This window comes from Callorhinchus milii, unplaced genomic scaffold, assembly GCF_018977255.1.
Source record: "Callorhinchus milii isolate IMCB2004 unplaced genomic scaffold, IMCB_Cmil_1.0 Scaffold19, whole genome shotgun sequence".
In the NCBI taxonomy this organism is placed as follows: domain Eukaryota; kingdom Metazoa; phylum Chordata; class Chondrichthyes; order Chimaeriformes; family Callorhinchidae; genus Callorhinchus; species Callorhinchus milii.
In genome coordinates this window covers 5,529,856-5,530,257 of record NW_024704760.1, presented here as the reverse complement: position 1 = coordinate 5,530,257, position 402 = coordinate 5,529,856, and positions in this window count along the sequence as shown.

Sequence of the window (402 nt, the reverse complement as noted above, 5' to 3'; positions counted from 1 at the left end):
GCTATAGTTTCTGATTTCTAGTGGCTAAGCTCCTTTTGTCAGCTTTCAAACTAGGCCAGTTTCATTAATTGTTAGGATTTTCAATTTGCCGTTCCTGCCCAAGTGGGAGCTGTTCTTGTCAGTCTCATGTCAATCAAATCATCACAAAGGAGCACTTGTGGTAGAGGGTCACAATGATAACACCAACATCCCTCTTGTGAGTTTAAAAAAAAGCTGCTGAACTGATTTCTTTTGGAAAAAAATGCCTGCAATATAATGTTTAATTCTTGATTTAACAATGATAATAATAACACTAATCTCTGCATTTGATATAGCGCCTTTACACGTCTTCAAGGCGTTTCACAGAATATATTGTAAAGTGGATTGACTGTATTTTGTGGGCAAAATGCAAAATGTGGGCAA